This window comes from Gallus gallus, chromosome 4 (assembly GCF_016699485.2).
Source record: "Gallus gallus isolate bGalGal1 chromosome 4, bGalGal1.mat.broiler.GRCg7b, whole genome shotgun sequence".
Lineage (NCBI taxonomy): Eukaryota > Metazoa > Chordata > Aves > Galliformes > Phasianidae > Gallus > Gallus gallus.
The window spans coordinates 74,779,482-74,785,481 of record NC_052535.1 but is presented as its reverse complement, the minus strand read 5'-3'; the positions used below and the strand labels follow the sequence as shown (position 1 = coordinate 74,785,481).

Genomic DNA, 6,000 nt, shown 5'->3' with positions numbered 1-6,000 from the left:
CTTGAAATCTATTAATCTCATCAGTAGAATGTAACTCTTCAATTTCTTTTTTTCCTAATCACCTTATTTTTTTTCCTATTTTTTTTTTAAAGTAGTAACTAGATTTCTTATCATCACAGACCACTTCCTCTCTGTTCTATAGACCTGTCTCAAATCTTTCCTATTTTCTTATCTTTCCCTCCCTGACATTAGATTTGATCACTTCTTTAACATTCATCTTCTTCTTCCTCCCTGAAAACTACATAACATTCAAGTTATAGAGTTTCATTCTGTCACTTACCATGGACTTCTAATCCCAACCATTTTGTTGATTTTATTCTTTTGCCTTATCCTCATCATGTTCTCTTCCTTTTCATATGTTTTATTTCTGGGATTTGTATAATTTTTTGCTGAAAATAACATTTGAGAAATAGTGAATACAGTGTGAACATTTAACTTTACATATCACTTACAGCAAAAAGCCTATTTTATTTTCCCCTAAATCTGGTAATTTAGAAAAGGAGAGGACTTGTAGAAAGGAAAAAAGAAGTCCCAATTTTGTTACAGACTCCAAAGCTAGAACATAACTTGTTTGTTTGTTTTTGTTTTTTAACTAACTGTGGTTTAAACTGTATGCTTATTTAGAAGGAATAGTTTCAGTTTGTTCTGTTTCTTTAAATGTGCGGCAGAGATGCACTTATATAAACTGTTCCAATTGTTAATTACTCTTACTTTTGTTAAACATATTGTGCTGTGGGTTTGTTTCTTTGTTTTATCATTTCTAGTATAGATTTGTCTGTGTGCATTTATCTAATAAAGAACACCAGTTTTCCCCATTACATATCTTTACATTGTTATCAACCCACCCGGTAAACTTCTTTAGGTAACCTTAAGCTCTTTTATTATTCTCTAAAGGAGTAGTTCTCCTGTTTCATTCCTTCCCTGTTTTTTACTTGCAAACCTCATTTTTTTTTTTTTATTTTTCTTTTTAGCATTTTTGCTGCTCTGATTTCATTTTTCAATATCTTTCAGAGGTCAGTAGTAAGTATGAGACTTGGGTCCTTCCCACATCAGGCCAGACATTGTGACTGAATTTGGATTTATTAATTCAACCTGATTCACCAGCTTTGGAGACATAAGTTCTATTACACCTTCACACACCTTCAGGGTGTGATTCTCTTGGTATTTCACCTGAATAGCATGGTGTAGCAAAAATGCTGAATTACAGCCCGAACCAGTAATAGAGCACCTGGTGGAAAGGCAGGGAAAACCCAGGGCAGCTCAGGTGCATGCAATGCACCTGATTGACCACAAATGGTGGAGCCAGGATCTACCCCTTCGCAGACCTCATTTAAGGGTTGGCAGTGGAGGTAAAGATATCTTGCTGGAGATTTGTGTGTAACTGAGGTCTTCTAAAGGTAGGGAAATTTTCTTCCTTAATTTTAGTGTCCACAGCTGCTGTATTTGGGCTTGTCCTCTTTTGCTGCAGCTGAAGGCTTTGTAGCCCAGCTATTATTGCTGCACTTTCTATCACGTTATGGTGTTACATGTGGGTATAATAAAGACAATTTAAAAAACAAACATAAAAAAAGCAAACTCTTATGCCATTGATCTAATCTCATAGTATTAATATTTAATTCATATAGATTTACCTCATCTATTTTACTGGTCTTGTTGCGTGACTTTCAGTATCTATAATGAGGAGATAACAAATAATATATTACTTCTACGAAGTAGAAGGGAAATCCATGAGTTCTATGTGGAAGGGTAACCTTAAGGTACAAAAAGCAAAATCTAACTTCTAGCTCTCTCTGTAGCAGTGTACTTTGTCTGCTTTGTTGATTTTCTTGCTTCATTCATTGAGGATAAATATATAACTCTCAAACATCAGATTCATAGGATTAGGCTAAGCTTGGCTTGTTTTCTTTTTGTGTCATTTTAAATTTAGAAACTAATTTTTGCATCATCATATTAAACTTAGGGGGAAAAAAAAGCTCCTAAAGTTTGTGATGAATATAAAATTTTAATTCTTTCCATTCACATCTATAATGGTAGATAATATCTATCCCGTCTATTGTATCTGCACTACTTAAAATCTTGTAATAAATATCTAAAATCTAGGGAAGTTATTGATATATGTGAAACTATAGAGAGGAAAAAAAAAAGTGATACAGACATAGAAACAAAATCAAGAGCTAATTACAGAGCAATCATAACAGCTCAGTAATAGATTATGAAGGCATGAATGTTAATAATCTCTTATACATCATTATAATTGTTTTTATGGACTAATTCTCATTGAGTTAGTTATTGAGTTAGTCAGGGTCAATAGCCTCGGTATGATTTCTCACTACCTCCACTTATCCATCCGAAGGAGGGATGACTGTACATAAGACTCTGTGGTTAGATTGCTTTGTTACGTGGTCTTGGATGACAGAATAGTGCCTCAGGAACTATTGAAGTAAACATAACTGAAAAAGGTCACCCTGAAAGTAATGCCTCCTATTTATTTCCATAGAAACTACAGCAGATACAAAAGAGCACAATAACACCACATGTTAAAACAAATTCTGGGCCATAAACCACTATTTGTCACACAGTCACCAGTGATTTGCTACATGTTTCCACCAGCTATGAACAAGCACTGGCATGCTGTGCTTGTAAAATATACATTGTACAAGATGACCCACTGACGGAACACAGTACCCACCACATCACTGTTTTCAGATACAGTAATTGCTCTCTGTAAATGTTCAGCAAGTGTTGATGAGTGTCAATGGGTGCAATTTTTTCCCACGTGGAGGAATTCAATGACACACCTTTGCTTCATATGTACTTCCACGTCAGGCGCCGTTTTGTCAGACTGCCCCCCTGCTGCCATCTGTCACGTGGCAATGAAATGTAATGGAATATTGAAGGGAAGGTTCACCCTCTACTGCCATACCACTAACACAGATGATTCAATGCATATATCAAATAAATGTTTCCTTCTGTATTTCCAACATTCTTTGAGGTAATCTTCTGGTATTTTTCTGATTAAACACAACAAGCACTTGCCTTTTCTTTGCTTTATCCATGCTGTTATAATTGTAAGCATAATCATAAGAGAAAAGCAGTATGATAAAGAAAGTAATAACCATCAAAATATATAAAAGTGTTCTACTGGAATCATGGATCCATCACTCTTTCCTAAGCTTTATTTTCAAATATAATCATGCATTTAAATGGAGAAGCACAGATTCAATTTCCTTTTTATTTCTCCATTTTTTTTTCATTCTGTCTTTAGAAGAGTCAAAATTCTTCTTTTAACAGATTTCAGAAGCTCATAACAACAGATTGCTAAGATAATGGCATCTATCAAGAGCATATTTGGTGCAGGCGCTAAGGTCACTGATCTTTTAACACTGGTGAAATAAATTGTTACACCATGTATGTTATGCCATCTACATATATATATGTGTGTATATATATATATATATATATATAAAAGACTTTGAGAAATCGATTCTATAATTTAGGGCTCAAAAGAAATTTCTATTGAAGTGGTTGTGATAACTGCATCAGCACTCCAGCCAGCACTGACCGAACTCATTGCATTTTTCAGCCTTTTCCCTGATAGCAAGAGCACCCAATTTCCCCTTTATTAAATCCTCAGCTCCTTCTACCCTTGCCAGAAGCTTGTTTTCCTTCTATTATATGTGCCTTCCTCTGCCAGTTTCCATCTGTCACTTTCTCCTTCACATTCCTGCTTCATCAATGCATCATAGAAATGCTGATGCCATTGTCCTTATCCACATACGTACTTATCCACATCTGGATTCTTTAGGCTCCTCCCTTTTTACCTGCGTCTCTATTCCTTGTTACCCCTTGCCATCTTTCTCCCTCTCTCTTCATTCCTGGAAATAAATAATTCAGATATTGAAGATCTGTAAAGTGTTTGGGATAATGAATTGCAATAGGAGGTACAATGCTGTTAAGCAACTGGACATTTACAATTAACAATTGATTAGTTGACAATTATGTGGGTAAGTGAAACAGATGGCTTTGCTAATCATGTGCAAGAGCTGCATAAATTCCTCTTTTCTTCCTCTTTTTTGTTTACACCAAAATTCACTAGATTTTCCTCCACTGTTGAGAGCATTTCTGCAGCTTTGAAATTGATTTGGTAGTTTACAAAATGCACCACTTCAGAACAAAGTGTCATGATAACAATCTGAATGTAGAGCCTCGCTTTGCTATATCAATCTGTACAGGTAATAAAACTTCAGCTGAAAAAACACATAGAATTCTTCTGATTTTCTTCTTTCTGCACTGTGACTTGAGAACAGTTAGGGAGCTGCTTCATCTTAAATCAATAAGCATTGCATATGTTCTTATGAAAGACTAAATCAATGTATGCAGTGGCCCTAGCATCCATCCCTGCTTCTGCCAAAGTTAGTGGAGAAACTTCTGCCAGGTTCTGTAAAGGGAGGCTGGAGCCCTTAATTTTATTCATTTTCATTACTGTCATTGAAGTCATCATTCTGTATTGATTAACTTGTCTCTGAGAAAGGGAAAACAAAGTACAGAAAGAATGCTTTTGAACAGAAAGTTGCTGATCTTAGATTCTAACGTGTTCTCCCTGCTGGCTAACTCCAGCAAATGGCTTATGCTAAGTAAACAACAAAGTAAAAATTACAGCCTAATATTTTGAGAATACATAGTTAATTTAATGTAATTACATCTAAATCTAACCAGCATCAAAATTCAATAAATATTTTTCTGATTGCTGATGCTGTATTAACGCTATTCTAATTGTTTATATATATATATATATATATATTTAAAAAAGAAAGAAAAAGAAAAAGAAAAAAAAGAAAAAAAAAGACAAATGAAAGAAAAAAAGTTTAATAACTTTTTGTAACAATGTTGCTTTTCTGATGTAATGACTGAGCCAAGCCAGAAACTTTACAATACTGTACGATGGGTAAGATTGGCTTCTTTTCTGTTGTGAAACTGGCCAGGGAGGCAGGTGATGAAAACATTCCTTTGAAGAATAATGGAAGAAGGAGATCACTGTGTTAGATTATTCAATTCCATGTCCTTTTTGTTTTCTCAAATAATTTCTAGAAACAGAGTTGTAGAAGAGTGTGAAACAGCAGTATGCAACATCCATTTTTCTTTTTTAATCAGTTATTAGACAAACAAACACAAAAACATTAAAGCAAATGTTTCTTGTCTCTGTTTAATGATCTATAACTCAAGAAGGTGTTGAAACTACTGTCAAAAATGTTTTTTTTTTTTTTCAGAAAGATTTATTTCCAGACAGGTTAGATGATGTTTTCTATATGAATTTATTCAAAACCATATTTCTATATGAATAGACTCATATTTCTATATGAATTTATTCATTTTAATAAATAAAATTTATTTATTAAAAACCTGAGTTTTGAATGGAAGTGATTGCACAACTTTTTGTTGTTGTTGTTGAATATAGTAGGAAGATGTTTCTCTGGAATGAAGAAAATAACAACAGCACAGAAGGCACTTTAATAATACCCTAATGTTTAATTAGAATACTTTATAGGAATTATTCCATTAATCCAAAGGTAAAATCTTTTCATTCTCTTGCAAGCTTTCTGCAATTAATATTAGGTTTTCATGTGCTTCTTAAAATTACTCTAAAGTATTTGTATGCGTGATTTCTGTGCTATGGAGAGGAAAATCTCTGGTTAAATAAGTAAGCATCTGATTTAGACAGCCTGTATTCTGACGTTCTCTTAATCTGTATTCATAGGTAAGTGGCCTGCATATTCATGCATGTCCTTGTCACATGAACGTAAACTTCTTTCTTGAATTCCTTTTGAACATGTATCAGATATTGGAATGCCATTTGAAATTAACAGAGCTATGCAAGTTTATGCTAGCTGAGGAACTAGCCTTAATCCCCCTGTACCTCAGTTTATCTGAAAGTAAAAGACTTCTTTTCACACGCTAGTTAAGTCTGCTAAGTGACAACAGTGTATTTATCTAGCACATCAT

General features: G+C 34.0%; 1 long non-coding RNA gene across 1 annotated transcript in view; it reads left to right on the top strand.

Moving 5' to 3' along the window:
- Positions 1–1,357: 1,357 nt before the first annotated feature.
- LOC121110524 overlaps positions 1,358–6,000 on the top strand; it is a 19,426-nt gene continuing 14,783 nt past the window's right edge. Inside the window, exon 1 of the long non-coding RNA XR_005859324.2 lies at positions 1,358–1,397. This is a non-coding gene — a long non-coding RNA (uncharacterized LOC121110524). The remainder of the gene's footprint in view (positions 1,398–6,000) is intronic.